Source organism: Octopus sinensis, linkage group LG1, assembly GCF_006345805.1.
Source record: "Octopus sinensis linkage group LG1, ASM634580v1, whole genome shotgun sequence".
NCBI lineage: Eukaryota > Metazoa > Mollusca > Cephalopoda > Octopoda > Octopodidae > Octopus > Octopus sinensis.
The window spans coordinates 177,619,983-177,639,982 of NC_042997.1; the positions used below are offsets into that span (position 1 = coordinate 177,619,983).

At 34.6% G+C, this 20,000-nt stretch overlaps 1 protein-coding gene across 1 annotated transcript in view; it reads right to left on the reverse strand.

The window, feature by feature from the left end:
- LOC115216392 (small conductance calcium-activated potassium channel protein 2-like) overlaps positions 1-20,000 on the reverse strand; it is a 307,457-nt gene that overhangs the window by 251,562 nt on the left and 35,895 nt on the right. The window contains exons 3-4 of the mRNA XM_029785700.2: positions 13,752-13,774; positions 12,773-12,832 (exon numbers count right to left, since the gene is read on the reverse strand). The gene's annotated coding sequence lies outside the window, so the exon portion shown is untranslated. The remainder of the gene's footprint in view (positions 1-12,772; positions 12,833-13,751; positions 13,775-20,000) is intronic.

The following is a 20,000-nucleotide window of genomic DNA, read 5'->3' on the forward strand; positions in this document are numbered from 1 at the left end:
TATATATCTTATTTCACTCTCTCACTCCCTCTCTCTCTTTCCCTCTGTCTTTCTCTCTCTCTCTCTATCTGTTTCTCTCTCTCTCTCTCTCCCTGGCTGCGTGATTAAGAAGTTCTCGTTGTAACCACCTGCATTCGAGTTCAGTCCTACTGCGTGGCACTTTGGGCAAGTGACTTCTACTATAGCCCTGGGGCAGCCATTACCTTGTGAGCGGATTTGGTACACGGAAAATGTGTGGAAACCAATCGTATATATATGTGTGTTTGCGTTTGTGTGTGTGTCTTTGCGTCTCTGTTTGTCCTCCTGCCCCCACTTGAAAACGGTATTGGTTTCTTTACCTCTACGTAACCCAGCGATTCGACAAAATATATCGATAGAATAAGCACCAGACTTGAAAATATAGTACTAGGGTTGATTTGTTCGACTATAATCCTTCAAAGTCAATGACTGAAACAAATATGAGATAAAGGATATACAGTAGCGGCCATAGTATAAGGGTTAGTAAGAACAAGTGTATTGAAATATTTATTATTAAAGATTAACAAAACATTGAGACTAGATATTTTACACATATTCAGATACATCTAATATCTATTTTTCGCGAAACTTTAAAGTGAATGGAATAAATATTTCATAAGTTATGAGGAAATAAACAAATAATCTTCCAAACTGCAACAGCCAAAAGTTAAGAGTCACTTAGAAAACATGAACTACTAACCGAGGTATTTCTTGCTTAGAAGACTGATTCTGGGCTAACAGTTACTTCTTATGATCTTACAATATTGGAACATTCAAATGTCAACATGGTGGCTTGTGAGAGACGACTGGTGTTCTGTGATGAAAAAGTATTGTGTGCTTCCACAATTGGGCAAGTCAAATTCTATGATAACAACTACTGTAGGAAAGTCTAGAAGTGTTATGCAACGAATTGTAGCTCGTTTTAAATTATAAGGATCGACAGATGCTAAACCCCAAACCGGTAGACCGTAAAATTTTACCAAGACAGGATCGTATTATGGTCAGAATGTCACTGAAGGATAGGTTTAAGAATGCTGCTGATATATCTCGGGAGTTTAGCTCTACTTCCGTTGTCAACGTATCGTGCAAAACAAATTCTTATACAGCATTCCCTTCCACATCTCTGATCTTCGTGCAGGACAACTCTCCCTGTCACACTGCGAAGAGAGTCAAAGATTTTTTGAATGATGAAGGGGTTGATCTCATGGACTGGTCACCTCAAAGTCCAGATCTCAACCCTATAGAAAACGCTTGGAAGATTATTGGATAAGGGACGCGTAGGAGAAGTCCAAAGAACCAAGATGAACTCGATATTATTCCATCATGTTGCAAGAAATTAATGCAGTCCTGTGATAACATATGTCAGGAGGTCGTTGATAGTAAAGGGACGTTCACAAAATATTAATAGTAAGGGTTTCTTTTTTGTTCATTTTTCTAAGTGACCCTTAACTTTGGCCGTTGCAGTTTGGAAGATTATTTGTTTATTTCCTTATGACCTACGAAATATTTATTCCATTCACTTGAAATTTTCACGAAAAATATATATTAGATATATCTAAAATATCTGTATGATATCTAGTCTCAACGTTTTGTTAATCTTCAATAATAAATATTTCAATACATTTGTTCTTACTGACCCTTATATTATGGCAGCTACTGTCTATGTGAGAGTGTATGTATATATATATATATATATATATATATATATATATATATATATATATATATATATGGCAGTTGTCAATTGTGCAACATGACAGTCACTACATAAACCGGATGATTGAGTAACGCATGAATATAAATAATACCACGTGAAAATCAGACTTGGTTGGAATTTCATTCATTAACATCTAAATATATGTATATATATATATATATATATATATATATGTATATGTATATGTATATGTATATGTATATGTATATGTATGTATACATACACAGATATCTATATGCATATATGTATATGAATAATGTATTATGTATATATGCAGCAGTGCATATATACATACTTGCAGTATCCTACCAAGAAATGATAACTAGTGGTTGTTTTACTATACTGTAAGCTCAATATTAAGTACCCAACCAGTCCTGGCGACCTACTTGTTGATGTGCCTAGATTCTAATGAATTCTATAACTAATCTCCCTCACTCACTCTTTCACTCACTCTCTCGTTCTCTCTTTATATATATATATATATATATATATATATATATACACAATCAAGTACAATATATAATCAAGTACAAACTATATTGAATAATTAACTTCAGGTGACTTTGTTTCTGGTATATTGATTTCGTTAAGCATTGATCTCGCCAGTAGTAGTAGTAGTAGTAGTAGTAGTAGTAGTAGTAGTAGTAGTAGTAGAGGTAGTGGTGATGATGGTGTTGTCGTTGGAGATATTAAAGGATTGCGTAACTAGGCATAAAATTGCCGAATTGATATGCTGGATTATAGAGAAGAGGCTGCTTGCGTGCGTGTATATTTGCGTGCACGTGTGAGTATGTGTGTGCTTGTATGTGTGTGTGTGTTTGTATGAATGCGTATGTGTGTGTTTGTGTGTGTGTGTGTGTGTGATTGTGTATGTGCTTGTGTGCGTGTCGAAAAACCAAGTCAATTAAACTTGCTAGATGAAGCACAAGTAGCCGTTAACTAAATCCAAAATTGTCAAAACCGGCTCCAGTTAAATTGGAATCCACAGCAGTAAAGTTCCGATTTAGCTACAGTAGTAACATATAATTTAGCATCGCAATGACAGATTGATGAAGTCGGCAAATTTTGATAAGGTCGTACGTCATGGGAAAACGAGAATATAGACGTTTTAAGAAAAGCTCTTCGTCGATGAGAATGCATTTTTGAAAGCTCGTAGTCACACTTAGTCTTGTGCATGTAAAATAATGTTACGAGGTTAATGTAACTGTTTTACTTGTTTCAGTCATTTGACTGCGGCCATGCTGGAGCACCGCCTTTAGTCGAGCAAATCGACCCCAGGACTTATTCTTTGTAAGCCTAGTACTTATTCTATCGGTCTCTTTTACCGAACCGCTAAGTGACGGGGACGTAAACACACCAGTAATGGTTGTCAAGCAATGTTGGGGGGGGGACAAACACAGATACACAAACATATATACACACACATATGTATATATATATATACATATATACGACGGGCTTCTTTCAATTTCCGTCTACCAAATCCACTCACAAGGCTTTGGTCGGCCCAGGCTATAGTGGAAGACACTTGCCCAAGGTGCCACGCAGTGGGACTGAACCCGGAACCATGCGGTTCATAAGGAAGCTACTTACCACACAGCCACTATAAGCAATAAACAATTAACATTACGAAAAAAAAAATGGTGTTACTCAAAGTAAACACATTCTCGTCTCTAATTCAAATCTATAAACTTTACAAGCGGTTATTACCGACATAGAGTATTACCTGTTTCTTCTGGATTTTAAGTTGTTATTATATAGACAGCTACACAGGGCAACGACCATTGCGCAATTCTACTAAAAGCATATATCACTTCCGTATGTATGCAGCTGTGTGTGATCTACGGCACCCCGAGAGACTTTTCAAATGTATTAAAACTGGGAATAGTTTTAAATTTATATAAATTGGATTACGCAAACTGTGATTCTCGTTAGAAAATATAACTTGAGAATCTTTGTTTAAAACGATGGTTTTAGCAAATAGCTGAACCTTCAGGCGCTGCTAGCTGAAGCTCACCTAAGTGACCCGAGGCCGGGTTATTATAAACAATTTATGCATTACACATTGTAAATGCATAAAGTATAAATTAATTGAAATATGAAATTTGGATATTTTATATATCAGTATTATTAAAAGAGTTTAAGTTTATATCATTTTGATGGTATGATAGTCATTATATACACGGCGTTGACAAACATTTCCAGTATAATAACGTTTCGAAAAAAATATTTGTATGCATGCATACATACATACATACATACATACATACATACATACATACATACATACATACATACATGGTTGGCATCCTTTCTGTCTCGGGAGACAATGGAGTTGCGCATAAAGTAGTCTAGTCCGGCTTTTATATTTCATGTCCTGATACATTTCCTGCTGTGGCTGTGTAGTCATACATACATACATACATGTACAGTCAAGTTTTCGGGGGGTTTGATACTATATCTCTAAAGGGTAAACGACAAGTAAATGACTAAGGGTCACATAAATCGAAACGCAGAACGCACAAATAGAAAGAATTAACCAAACCATAAAATTTAAATACTTAACAAAGCACTCTTGTTCCATATTCATTATTAACCTTTGGAGAAGTGATGTGCTGGTGTGACTTCATATGATTAAATAAAATTTACAGCTTTCGTATTTCGATTGAACGCTATATCGATATATTATTGATACAGAAATATTCACAGAAAGAATGGATACATTTTCACGTAGGTCATTAATGCATGTTCAACAAGATGGTGTCACAATGCATTTACTTAATATACCTTAATGCTGTTCTTGTAACGGTAACTGTTCAAATAATTACCACCGTTATATAATATTATGGAATATTATATATAATATCCCACTGAACAAACAATAATTAGCGACAAATTTTTATAATGATATTCCAATACTACCCAAGGCCAAAGAGTCAGAATCAATATATAGAGAATGCGTTAAAATTATCCATTTGCGACAATCTATTAATCGCCACAATCTTTACACCAAAGTGGAAGATAGTAATAATTGGAATGCATAAATACAAAACAAACTGCAACGATAATTCTTCGATGTGACATCCTGATAATGGGGTCATTTAACCTTGGAACGTCAATATGTTCTGTTATGTTATGGTATGTATGTATTATGTATTTACGTACGTACGTATGTACGTACGTACGTATGTACGTATGTATGTATGTATGTATGTATGTATGTACGTACGTACGTACGTATGTATTGTGTATGTATGTATGTATGTATGTATGTATGTATCTATCTATCTATCTATTTATCTATCTATCTATCTATCTATTTATCTATCTATCTATCTATCTATCTATCTATCTATCTATCTATCTATCTATCTATCTATCTATCTATCTATCTATCTATCTGTATGTATGTATGTATGTATGTATGTATGTAAGAATATTTACGCATTGAATATTAAATTATAATAATGTATCTAATATTTTCAATATCCTATACATCTAAATAATGAATATGTTTTTAAAGATGTTTTATATAATATTTCTAGCATCTGGCTTTCAGACGAAGGTTAAAAACAAAAAGAGTATGCTTTAAGAAATATCTTCATAATATTTTTTACAAAAAGAAAAGGGAATTCACTTATTATTCAAAATTATCAAATGCCAAACAGAATAAATTGGAATTCCATACGAAATAGGATAATTGGAGATTAAATATTGATTCTGCACAGGAAAGTATGAAAACCTTAGAAATGGATAATGGTCCACTTGTTCTTTCCGTGACTGTAGGATATTTTCTACAGCTGTTTAAAACAAATGAGAGAGTGGTAGTTATGTTAAAGGTAAAATTGGTAATTATTCTGAGAACAGTCGCTTGATTTCTGCGGATTAATTATAGTTAGGAGCTAGACAGAATGCAGCTGTTGACGTTGTTGCTGTTGTTGTTATTTTTGCTGTAGTTGTTGTTGTTGTTGTTGTTTATTGTTGTTGTTGCTTAACGCTGGTAATCTCTGACTAATTTGATCTACATTCAAAGGCGTTCGAGTCTTGAGCATTTAGTTTTTATTTCAAGCACAGTGTATCTAGGACTACGTCACCCAATATGTAGAATAGCACGTGATTTGAGAAAATATTGGTCGCTATTTCTAACAGGCCACTGCGTTGGCTCGTAATTATCGCGGTCTCATAAGAAAATATATCGCTCTCTTGGCTATAATATATGACATCTTAAGGCGGCGAGCTGGCAGAAATGCTTAGCGAAATGCTTAGCGATATTTCGTCTGCGTTACGTTGTGAGTTCAAATTCCGCCGAGGTCGACGTTGCCTTTCATCCTTTCGGGGGTCGATAAATTAAGTACCAGTTACGCACTGGGGTCGATGTAATCGACTTAATACCTATGTCTGTCCTTGTTTGTCCTCTCTGTGTTTAGCCCCTTGTGAGTAATAAAGAAATAGGTATTTCGTCTGCCGTTATATTGTTGTGAGTTCAAATTCCACCGAGGTCAACTTTGCCTTTCATCTTTTCGGGGTCGATAAATTAAGTACCAGTTACGCACTGGGGTCGATGTAATCGATTTAATCCCTTTGCCTGTCCTTGTTTGTCTACTCTATGTTTAGCACCTTGTGGGTAGTAAAGAAATATATAATATATGACATTTAGAGTTAAAAGTTCTCTAATGTATCGGAATTGTCAAAGACATTGAATGTATATAAGATTAGCTACACAAATGTGTCTCTGGGAAATCTAATATGACGGGTAGGTTTCTTATAACAATATTTGATATTTTCTGGCATGTGAATCTGATGACCAAAATGCCTACCTGTGACCGCCTTCCACATTTCGTTTCTCTTATCTTATACCAATGCAACTTAGTCTCTCTCCTGCCCTACCCCACCTCTCTCTCTCTCTCTCGCTCGCTCTGAAACACACTTTGCTGTGTCCCAAAGAACGGTTTTGTCCTCATTGTTTTCCTCCTGATGATCTCACATCTTCACCGGTAAAACCTGAATGGCAACATTTGAGATGTTAGTGTTACTACACATAAACATCCTAGACCGTATTCACCCAAACTCCACGTTGCTGATTCACAGCTGCTATGGTCTTCAAAGTGTTTTAATTAGCCATGGCCTTCAAACTACATACAAACAGTTTTCATGTTTTCCATTTTATCGTGGCTTCGTCAAGAGAAGGAAGAGCATGTCCAAATGCATTCGTAATCTCTCAAAACTGATGAAATCAATGTAATCTAGGTTCAGTAAAATGCGGATGGGAGAGAGTTCCAGTGGTAGGTGCCGTTGTAGTAACAACAAAAGATGCAGATAGATAGTTAGATGGATAGATAGATAGAGATAGATAGATAGATAGATAGATAGATAGATAAAATGATAGAGGGGAGAAGAAGGAGGAGGAGATAGAGAGAGAAGGAGGGAAAGGAAGAGAAGAAAAAGATAAACCGTCTACCCTCTCTGGGCAAGAAATTGAAGTGTGTTGGTATGAAGGTTTTTGTCAGTAAGTCAGATGTTCTACTAGAGGAGGTCTGTGATGTTTGAGCGTGTAGAAAAAACATTATACGAGATATATGAACTGTCGTCGTATGTGGATTCTATACAAAATTTGTAGAGAGTCTGCAAATAATTAGAACTGTACTTTATGGCCTTGAAGAGAGGCTAGTTTAAAGGACGCAGATATTTTGGCACAAGCCATTTATACGGAAGGACAGGCTACGAAGGATATAAAATGAGACAGTATATAAATATATTATTACAACTCTTCACGTTGACATAAAGTTGCTTATTTACCACCATCTGAGAATAATAAAGTTAAGTTACAAGTGACCCGTTTTGACAGAAAATTAACAGAGGTGAGCTGAAAATTTATTGAAAACAAAAAAAAAAATTCTTCCAAATTAGAAGTAGAAACTTGTTGAAGACTGATTAATAACTTTCGTAAATTTATATGAGAGATAAGTGTGAAAATAAACACCTTCTGCCTTCACATATTAATAACTTTTCTCGAAAACTATGGCAAGCACAGAGAAGTTTCACTCGACTGTTATGTTAATACAAGAAGGGAAAAATGCTTGTTTGAACATTAGAATGATGATTGTTAATGTTTGATGTTAGAAACCAAATGAATTTTACGAAATACAAACACAAAAATCAGAATCCCAAATATATCAAATCAAAAAGGAAATCTCTAATTACAACCGACTGCCTTAAAAAAAGGACACATTAGACATAATATCTCGGTAAATAAAAGAAAGATTGGTCATATCTAAAACATCTTTTATCATAGATCAAGGTTAGTCTGGGATTTACAATAATATTTATAAAGAAAAGAAAATATAGTTTTATTATCTCGTTTTCTTATTTCCTTATTTCTGTTCCAAATATATCTTTGATAAAGTTACGTTTCACAAAATTTGATGTTCTACTCAATCTTTCTCATACACTCTTTAACAAACAATCTTTTTCAGTCTTTGACAAAGAGGAGAGAAGTCAGAAATAATAACTATGAAACTATATATTTTTTATTACTAGCATTATTTTTCCCATCTTTGGTCTATCATATTTCAAATTTTGTTACATTGCTTCAAATTTTCACATAAAAAAATAAATAAGAATAACACTAAGTAAATGTTTATATGTATGATCAAATGATGTAAACCCTTCTGATGAGACACCAATAAGGGTCGAAAATTGATTAAGGTTGTTCATAATTTTTTCAGAGTACAGAGAAATAATTAAAATTGACATGTTTGTATATCTACAAAGTAGGTTCACTTATAATTTATCAAACCTTGATAATGTGAGGACTGGGTTTCCCTGTTGACAAGCCTCTGATAATAAATAAAGTGTTTATTACATAAGTGATTAGTTGTTCCAGTTCTCTGAAGCTACACGATTTGATGTTTATATAAACGGATTGGCCACTCGTTTCTCTGCGTTTGGTTAAGTGATGTAGACACCTCTGAACAAGTCCTAATACGTGTTGAAAATCTATTAAGTCTGTTCGTCATATTTTTTTCAGCTTAGAGAGAAATAGGTAAAGTCGACACATTTCTTTGTTTAGTTTGTAGGTGCTTGTGTGTATGTACGTATTATATTATATTATGTTATATATTATATATCATATATTACGTATTCACACACATATATACACATTTATATGTACGTTTATTCACATATACGCATTTATACATAGGTTTATTCACATAAATATACGTAGTGGTAATGAACGGTAAAATACTGGTCAACGTATATACGAAAATGTATTTAATGCATTAGGCTGAGCCGTTTGTTACTACTTGAAGTTTCTGTGCAGTGCAATATTAGGCGTCGTCAGACGACATCTCTCTATATATAATGCTGAAGTTGTCTGTGTATAGCAGGTTTGGTAGCCTTCACCTAACACTATCTCCTCTGAGACCCTGCGGCACAAGTTGCCCCAAATTGAAAGTATGATAGAAGAAAGCTTGCTCTTCCTTCCATAGAAGAAAAATTCAAATCAGACCATGTTAACACCAAAAATTATATACATTAAAAAGGTGCTTTTTTTCTATGAAAATCGCTATTTTTTACGACTTGTTAACTGCTGTGTCGCCATTTTTTGGTGTATTTCAACAAGAAAAATGTTCACTTAAAGAGAATAACAAGCTACATAAGGCAAAAGTTTTACTTTTCAAAAATTCTAATTCTAAAGGGTCGAAACAAACCCGAGCAACGCCGGGCGATACTGCTAGCTTATGATAAAAACAAGTCAATATTAATCACAAATGATAAATAAAATATGATGGAAGTAAACGTGCTCTCCATTGGCTAATCCAGCCATGCTCGACCAGCACGTAAATCAGCATATGAAATCATATTTAAGTTTTCAAGATACGGAAATATATAAACAAAATACACAGGGTGTCCCCAAAATTTGTACTCACTCTTTGACATCCCAGTACTTATGCATTTTGTGTTCAAATAGATGTTTATTGATATACATACAATCCTAAAAAGTTAAATTAAATTCAGGAAAATAAATTATTGTAGAAACGATTATTTATTGTCATTTAAGAATTATTTAATGTTCTCTCTCATTCCTACGTGTTCGCAAATGTTCAAACTGCCTTCATTTTCCAAACAAAGCTGATAACATCCAACAATGGATTCGACAGCATTGCCAAACATTTAATTTGGAAATGCAAGGCATTGTATTCGAATTTCATTTTTCAAATCATCAATTGTCACTGGTTTTGCAGCGTAAACCGTATCTTTGAGATGACCCCATAAAAAAAAAATCCATTAGCGTGAGGTCTGGGGAACGTGCAGGAAATTCAACGCTTCTTCTCCTCCCACTCCATTTGTTTGGATTTATTGCATCGAGGTAAGCCCGTACATTGTTTGTCAAAGAGCGAGTACATCTTTTGGGGACACCCTGTATTTGTGAATCAAAATATGCAAGGGCGCTCACCCAATACCCTCATACACACGCACATACATTCTCTGTATATAAATGTTTATATGTTTTCATAAGTGTATGTGTATGTAAGTATGTATGTGTATATTCGAATATGTATTTTGTAGGTTTAATTGTTACGGATAAACTACAGTTGTGGCCAAAAGTTTGGAACAGTTATTTAAAAAATTAAAATTGTTATGCCCAAGTTCAATCCGATTCAAATATAACTTTGGGCATTTCGTATAAAAATTCTAATTTTCAGACCTCTAGTCCAAAATTTTGGCCAAGTAATAATATATTGCAAATCAAATATTCGTCACTTTATATGAAAATTCTTATTTTCAGACCTATGTTACAAATTTTTGGCCAAGTAAAAATGAACTGCAAATTAGATTTAACTTTAGGCATTTAATATGAAATTATAATTTTCATACCTATGTTCCAAACTTTTGGCCATGATTGTATATTGCTACGCAGATTTTACACTTTCAATTCTGTATTCTGAGTTAGCAATCTTCCACGTTTCCTAGGAAATTCTCGACCGTTGAGTCACTCTGTTGCTTCTGCGATATATATATATATATATATATATATATATATATATATATATATATATATATAAACGAAGTTTGAAAACGCCACTCTATAATATAATTTTAATTTCCTGATAGATTTTACGTTTCGGTTGTTCTTGAAAAAACGAACCTTATCAAAAGTATTTTTAAAAGTTAAGTGTAATAAAAAAGTTCATAATTGTTTCTTACTAGTCTCAACAGAGTTCACGTGGTGGTGTTTTGTGTGTGTGTGTGGGGGGAGGGGATAATGGCTGTCTTGTGTGTTGACTAGAATCGTTGGCTATTTATGCATATATATATATATATATTGGTAAAAACGGTAAGATAACATATATATATATGCACTCATGTTTTGAGTTCGACTTTTCCTTTACATCGCGAATCCTATACGTGCACGCACACACACTCACAGACACATACATATATACATACATACATACACATACATATGCATATATACATATGTGCATATACATATACACATGTACACCTATATGCATACACACAAGCACACGTACGTACGTACACTAATGAATATGCAAATTATACCGTTAAAGAAACATTTTAAAAAATAAGACGAAAGAAAAGATAGAATAATTTAAACAATTATACAGTTGTATGACATAATGCCTTTTTATAAAGGATGGCATAAAGGAAAGGTGATTGAAATAATTTAATGAAACACGTGATGACCCGCAATGGGGAAAAGGCAAGAGAGTTATGAGAACAAGAGTTAAATTGTTACTAAAATAATGCCACATAATGCTTCCTGGTAGTAAATGTTACATATGATAATATAGAAAGAGAGGGATATTAATCAGATGTTAGTTATTCGCTGAAATAGCTCTCGGAAATCTAAATATTCGTGGCCTGATCGCAAGCTCAAGCACCCAGGTGGAGCCACTGGTAGAAGTTTCGCAGGCTAACTCACTACTGTATATGTGCAGTGGCTTGGAATTTTGAATAAATGAATACCTTTTCTGATTAGATGCAATATGTCAGGTTTTCTGTGATCTAGCTGATACTATTGTCTATTGATGAGTTCTTCACCTACTCCTAAGTTATCAATTTCCTCCTTTGTATACGTATGTGACATGCTCATTTCTCATTTTACTGTTTAACAAGTATTGTCTGTGAGATACTTTTTATCTGACCATATACCGCTGCCCCCTTCTCTATGCCAAGCATAGTTTCTGCTTGCCAGTGTTGAAGTTACCATTGGGGATTAATATCATCTAAGTCATGGTTTCTAAGTTGCAGATCTCTACAGGAAATCAAATTTTGATACTAACGGTGGCGTTGCAAAAGCCGTACGATATAAATCTTATTGAATGCGGACTTTCACACCTTCCAAAGTCTGCTGAAGTATTCTAGTTTTACTCTAACTTTTCTCACTCTAACTTTTCAGGTGTGTAGCATTTGTTACTGGAGAGAGGAGAAATAAGTGGGCCAATGATATCTAGATTCCTGGTCTGGTCAACAATCTTTTTTCAGTCAAGTACAGAAAAAAATGGACATTTATACTGACCAAACCCTATTTTTATGTTCTCTGTGAATATTTATTTGGTACCTGCGTGATACTATGCAACACCCAGAAGGCCGTTTCGACGAACCCTATGCTTTTGCCGCCAGTAATCTCACTAATTAACTTCTTGTTAATTAGTGCTGTTAAAGTTACCAATGGTAATTTAATATTTTCCTAGTATTTATCTCTAAGTTTCAGAGCACCAGCCGTGCGAAAACTTGGAGGAGGGCCTATGACGAGTGGCTAGTCTCACTATGAAACGGACTGAAAGGGAGATCACCCAGAGATGTTGCGCACTGTGACTGACAAACCTCAGAGACCATGGACAACGATAGCGGTGAACAGATATGACGGTAATCATGAGGAAGAGGTTACTAATTATAAAATAATGATGGTAATGATGATGATGATGATGATGATGATGGTGACGACCACGGTGATGATATCGATAATTAAAAGCACAAATTAGAGCCAAATAGTTTAGTACTCGCCACACTGGTAAAAATACGAGGTTGGTAACTGCTCCGCCGAACTGCAGCGAAAATACGTGCCTGTGGGAGAGAAAAATATATAAAGAATTGAGGTCGCCCTAGAAAATAATTTGTCATATAAAATAAATTAGGCAATTATCTGCTAACAGACGTTGGATCAACAAGGTGAAATTTCAAGTTTTAAAAGCTTAAATCTTTCACATTTAAATAAATTTAAAAAAATACATTTAAACACATAAAGCTGCACTGATGAGGAAGAAATTCAGAAATTTATTTGCAAATAAATTTTTGAATAAACTTTAAATAAAATTCAGTATCTTTAGCTGTAAATTTTAATTATAACTTTATCTCTTCCATTAAGAAAAAGAAAATGTATGCAAATGTGTGTGTATCTATCTACGTACAAATATATGTTTGTATCTAATAAAGCAATTTTATATGTATGTGTGCATGTGTATATGCACAATATACTAGAATATATATATTAAAATAAATATAGATATTAATATTGATATCTTAATAAAAACAGATATTAGTGTAGATATAACAAATGTAATTATTAACAGAGATATAATAACTACAGATTTCAATATAGATATATTAAATGTGTGCGTGTGTATATGTATGTATGTATATATATATATATATATATATATATATATATATATATATATATATATATATATATAATATAATATATATATATATAATATAATATATATATATATATATATATATATAATATATATATATATATATATATATATATATATATAGATAGATAGATAGATAGATATATATATATATATATCTATCTATCTATATATATATATATATATATATATATATATATATATATATACATATGCATATACATATACATACTTACAAGCATACACACACATGTGCATATACATATGATAAATGTAAATGCTAATATAGATATAATGAATATAGATATTTAATATAGATATTATACCTGATATAACGATGGACCACGTGCTATTAAAAAAGAAAGGGAAAAAAGCATAATGAATCAGGAAGAGAGAAAGAAAAAGAAAATAAGTGAGAATTGTAAGCTTTACAAAAAACCTTATTTGTCACCAGTAACTATTACTTTGTCGATACGAAAGGTTTCTAGTATCAGAAAGTTCCGGAAAAAATTAACTCGCAGATGCAAAGATATGGCTGTATGCCAAAACGATATATTGGTAATATAATGCTGAATTTTCAAGAAGTTCGCTTCGTATTCATGAGGTCTTAAGAAGCCCGCTTTGCAGCCACGACGTTTCGGGTTTAGTTCCACTACGTGGCACCTCGAACAAGTCTCTTCTACTATATCCTCGGGTTCACCGACGGCTTGTGATGGAAACTATAAACGATGTGGAAGCTCGCACCAAATTTGGCAGCCGGTGTTAGTTTCTTTACGTCCCTGTTACTTATCTGTTCGGAAAAAGAATAAGTACCTTACATAAAAAAAACATATAACTTTGTCCAGCTAAAACACTTTAAGTAAGAAAAAATAAGAGAGATAATGCAAACTGTGTAAGTATGTCGGAAAGATTAAAACAGTAATTGAAGCAACCATTCGACTGGTTACACGAATTTTTCCTGAAAATTACGCTATATCTGGAGAACTTTCACCCTCTTAAACTATAATTGCTTTTTATTTTGGTACAAAGGCAGCTATTTTAGGGGATGGGGTTAGTCGGTTACATTAACCCCAGTGCTCAACTGATACTTAGATTAGCGACCCCGAAAGAATGAAAGGTAAAGCTGATCTCGGTGGAACTTGAGCTCAGAACGTAAAAAGCCGGTAAAAATGCCGTTAAGCATTTTATCCGACGCGCTAAGGATTCTGCCAGCTTATCATCTCTGACTTACTCTACAATTCTTTCTACTTTAGGCAAAAGGTCTGAAATCCTGGAGAAAGAGGTTGGGTCGTGACAGTTGATTACATCAACCCCAGTGTTCGACCGATACCTAGTTTGTCAACCTTGAAAGGATAAAAGGCAAAGTTGACCTCGGCGGGAATTGTGCTCAGAACATAAGTGTATGTCAGTGGATGAAAGAGAATAGGAAATTGAAAGACTGAGAAATATATTTCGAAAGATAAAATCAGGTGCGTGCGCGCACACACACACAAAAACACGCGCGCTCACAAACACATGCGTACACGCACGCACACACACACGTATGCATGTATACATGCATACACGCACACTCACACAAACACATGTAGATACATAGAGAAAATGATACGGGGAGAGAGAGTGAAGAAAGCTAGCAAGCAGAAACATCGAAGTCGCTGTCAACCATTTCTTTGTGAAAGTTTAATTAGCATTTTGTCTTCTAAATAGTATTGAATAATCTTTTAGCAGAGAGAGAGAGAGAGAGGGGGAGGGAGAAAGAGAAGAAGAGGAGGAAAGAGGAGAGAGGGAAAGTGTTTGCGCATGCGCACGTATTTGTGTGCACGCGTGTGTGTATGTGAAAGCGATAAAAATAAAGCGAAGGAGAATATAAATGAAAGCATTATACAAAGAAAAGAAAGGAGAGAGAGATAGAAAACGAGTGAGAAACATCTGGAGAAGGAGAGAAACAATGAACAAAGGAAGAATGAGAGAAGGAAGAGACAAACTCCGAGTAAGCTTTTTCCAGATTCCAGATGGATAATCTTTCAGTGATGTTGTTGTTTAAACCACTAGTAAGCGCTGATGGAATGGAGCAAAATTGTTCAACGATATTACAGCTTCAACAGCTGGTTGAACATATCCTTTTTTAGGTCTTATGTAGCTTAGATTACATTATTCAATTTGTCTTCCCTTCTAATTTTAAGACGATAAAGTGTCATAAGAAAGCGGTTAGGCTGCTATTTCTAGCAACGACTCAGAGGTTTCCTTGTCTTGTAGTAGTTGATGTACTTCTTTGTGTTTAACCCCAAATCAATCCTATTCGAGCAGATTTATGATATATGATCAAAAGTATTTCAGTCGTAGACAAATATAGTGCAGTTAGGACTACATTATTCGAAGCCTTTCTCACATTTTTTTTGTGGCAGGATATGATATCATAGTAATTAGCTGCTATTTCTAGCAAGACGAGCAACAACATAGAGGTTTCCTTACTGGGTGATCGAGTTATTGTAGTTGCTGTTTAGCTCCATATTTGCTCTGACCAAACATACATACCTATGATCTGTGCAGATGTCTACAGTAGAAGGTTAAATACCAACAAGTAACTCAAAGGAACATACAATTTTGTAGACTAAGAGCTAAGCAGTAAAGTAGTTGGTGCTAGAGAACTAGATGTAATAATCCATGAAATATTAATTAACTAAAATTACAAGAGGGAATAAGATGGATTTTAAAGTGGAAATAACTAAATATTGGACTCTCAATAGAGAAGTGAAAAGGTGTTCAAGAAACGATAAAAGAAGACTCTCGGAAATGAAAGTTGATGAAGTTGATAAATTACTTAATGCAAGAGGCTGTATTGGAATCAGAAAATGTTATGAAATATTAAACAAGATTACTGGCAAAGTAAAGAGATCAAAAAATCCTACTTGTGTTTAATATTAATGGAGAACTAATAACGTCTGATATAAACATCCAAGAAAGACGGAAAGAACATTTTAATAGTCATGACCAAGGCGTTTAATTGGAGAAATGCTTTGGTAATTCCTGAACCTCAAGAGGAGCTGGGAGTGTCTGTACATGAAATAACTGTCGAGGAAATAGTTGGAGCTGTAGAGCAATTAAAAAGAAAAAGATTTGGAGATTAGATGGAATTGAAAGAGACATACTTAAAACCAGGAAGTACGTAACTGCAAGAGCATTATTGAAGCTGTTTCGTAATGTATGGAAGATCGAACGGATACCTAAATATTTGGAGGTCGGTAACGTGACAGTATATCGGAAAAGGGGACCCCACCTAGAGTATGTTGCATTTGTGGATATATAATATTGAATAGCAAAGTACTGAAGAGGGTATGCATTTCATTGGGCAATATACTAAGGGATGAACAAATCGGGTTCCGACGACTGTGAGATTTTAGTGACTAGATACTAGGAACATTATGCGTTGAATTCAGAGGGACTTTGGTTATGGCTTGTGTTGAAAATGTATTTGATGGTATGTATATGGTCATAGTTAAGAAAGTACTACATTGCTATGTTTTGAAGGAAAGGATGTAAATCTAATAGGTCAATACGCTAAAGAAATAACTCTTAAATGAATTAGGAGTGCTGCAATGAGGTGTTTTATTCCTTCTCCTGTTTACAGTTCTAATAAGCTGCATAATGAAGGAAATGGTTGAAGAAGAAAGAGGGAGAATTCATAGGACTTATGGACATGGTTTAGCAGATTTGAATTATGCTGATGGCATTGTTTAGCTTAGAATTAAAACACCAAATTACACATAAATACATACGACCTTGATGATATAGGGCTTACAATTAAATATCAGTAAAACTGAATCTATGAAGGCCAATCAAACAGATAACAGAAATGTGTCTCTGGATGAGTACATAGTAGAATAGTAAAATATGTTTAATTATGCTTGGTACTTTTGTAGAAAGTGATGTCTTTACAGTGTTAATGTAATGAAAAATCTGAAAATGTAAATCAAGCAATGAAAATACTTTCAAATGTGTGAACATCACATATACAAGCGATTCATAACAAAATTAACCCGATACGTCACTAGTCGAAAGTGATTTAGTATATGGAAGAGAATCATAGCATGTCATTCAAACTATAGCTAATCGTTTACAGGTTTTGAATATAAGTGATAATAAAGAATAGAAATATGTAATATAAACCAGTAAATTCTTCGAATATTTAATATCCCTTAGGTGTAAAATACACCTAGCTAAACTGATATATATATATATATATATATGGTTTGGCATCCTTTCTGTCTCGGGAGACAATGGAGTTGCGCATTTTTTTTTCTTTTTTTTTTTTTTTTCTTTTTTCTAGGTCTAGTCCGGCTGTTATATTTTATTTCCTGTTACATTTCTTGCTGTGGCTGTGTAGTCCTATCCTGGACAAACACTCCCTCTGGCAGGTACTGCAAATGTAGCGAAGACTGTTCCTGGCTGGTTGTAGTGTCATGGTCTCTTGTTTATGTCTCTTCCTTTCTTTCCATTTCTCCTCTCTCTTTCTGTCACTCCTCTGTATACCCTCTTTTACTGTACGTCGCCATTCTCCACGGTTGCCGGCGACTGCCTCCCAACCGCTAATGTTGTTGTTGCAGGCCTTCATATCCCCTTTGCAAACATCCTTGTAACGTAAGATCGGTCTACCCACAGACCTAGTACCCCTAGCAAGCTCTCCGTAGAGTATGTCCTTGGGGATTCTGCCATCTTTCATACGGCTAACATGCCCAAGCCATCTCATACGTCTTTGTGTGAGGAGTGCAAACATGCTTGGTATTCCTGCTTGCCTGAGGACATCTTTGTTGGGGATATGATTCTGCCATTTGATGTGGAGGATTTTTCGGAGGCAGCGCAGGTGAAAGATGTTTAGGCGACGCTCATATATATATATATATATATATATATATATATGTGTGTGTTGTGTGTGTGTGTGTATTTGTGTGTGTGTATGTATAAATATATATTTATATATATATATGTATATATATATATATGTGTGTGTATATGTATATATATATATGTGTATATATATATATATATATATATACATATATATATGTGTATATATGTGTGTGTGTGTGTGTGTGTGTGTGTGTTTGTGTTTGTTATGAGTGGGTTGGCAAGGACGTACTTTACAAGGACGTCTCGCCAAGTCTTTCTCGTACATCACTGATCAAAGATTTCTGTTAAGACAAGCGGGACAAATGGACGTGATATGACTCTTCAACTGAAGAGGGACGTTTGTCTTTTATGAAATACTAATACTAACCACCAAGAGGGTTGGTCAAGTTAATGAAGCATGGTAGATAAAAATAACTACTACTGCTCAGATACACAAGGAAAAGCCTGCATTACGTCTGGTAGTTCAATTGAACTGATAGTTCAATATTTCATCCCCCAACCGAAGATTTATATCTATTCAGTAAATCTGAGACATTTGATCGAATAAGGATCCAAATTACTCTTGTGAAATAAGTACGAAGGGTGCTGAAAATTTACTGGCTTTAAGGGTATCATGAAAGGGCTGGTTGGAAGCCCAACCATCCGGGTTCTTTTACAGGACTTAGAAAAAATGAAGAACTGCTGCAATAAGTGTTTGAATAAAATCATAATTAACTGATACTCCTGTATTTTCTTTTACCCAAAGCAAAGGAAATTTTCAGTACTCCCCTTGTATGTTCAAATATATATTGAACCATAGGCCTCAGGATAGAAGGGTGATAGGATGGGAGAAACTGTTGAGTACGTGAGTAAATGTACTTTTAATGTACAGCTTTGTTAGTTTACGTCTTCAGTTAATATTCTTTTGTGGTCAACTAAACAATTTTCCCTTCGAGACTGAATATTTGCACCAATGAAGTACGGGGGTTGACGGTGTCGCCTACACTCCCTCCCTTCAAAATTGCTGACCATGTGACTAAATAATAAATCATTACTTCAAATGTTTTCGGGCAGAGTGTTAGTAAAGCAATGGATTATGGGATTCGCATGAGCCCCCCACCTCCTCCACGTACACATACACTACAAATATATTTTATTTATCCTCTTTACTCTTTTACTTGTTTCAGTCATTTGACTGTGGCCATGCTGGAGCACCGCCTTTAGTCGGGCAAATCAATCCCAGGACTTATTCTTTGTAAGCCTAATACTTATTCTATCGGTCTCGTTTTGCCGAACCGCTAATATTACAGGGATGTAAACACACCAGCATCAGTTGTCAAGCGATGTTGGGGGACAAACACAGACACACACACATATACACACACATACATATATATACATATATACGACGGGCTTCTTTCAGTTTCCTTCTACCAAATCCACTCACAAGGCTTTGGTCGGCTCGAGGCTATAGTAGAAGACACTTGCCCAAGGTGCCACGCAGTGGGACAGAACCCGGAACCATGTGGTTGGTAAGCAAGCTACTTACCACACAGCCACTCCTACGCTTTCGTTTACATCTCCATTTTCTTTGTGAAGAAACATAAACGAATAAGTTTGTTGAACGCCACCCTTAAAAGTTTGATGATTCTTAATCTATATATATATAAAGCTGAAGTTGTCTGTGT